The sequence below is a fragment of the Chiloscyllium plagiosum genome, chromosome 39 (assembly GCF_004010195.1).
Source record: "Chiloscyllium plagiosum isolate BGI_BamShark_2017 chromosome 39, ASM401019v2, whole genome shotgun sequence".
Classification (NCBI taxonomy): Eukaryota; Metazoa; Chordata; class Chondrichthyes; order Orectolobiformes; family Hemiscylliidae; genus Chiloscyllium; species Chiloscyllium plagiosum.
The window spans coordinates 24661774-24661999 of record NC_057748.1 but is presented as its reverse complement, the minus strand read 5'-3'; positions in this window follow the sequence as shown (position 1 = coordinate 24661999).

Below are 226 nucleotides of genomic sequence, written 5' to 3'. Positions count from 1 at the left end.
CTGGTCGGCATGGATGGGTTGGACTGAAGGATCTATTTCCATACTGTACATCTCATTGACTCTATGACTCTATACCAACAACCCTTCAACATTCCCTTCCCAGTGACGGTCATTCTGCATCTACAACTCTGGAATGACAGTTCCATCATATCTGTTCACTGTAATCCCATCTGCCTTATGGTAAACGCAGCGAGTCAATCCTCAGTAATGGGGAGTTGAACGAATG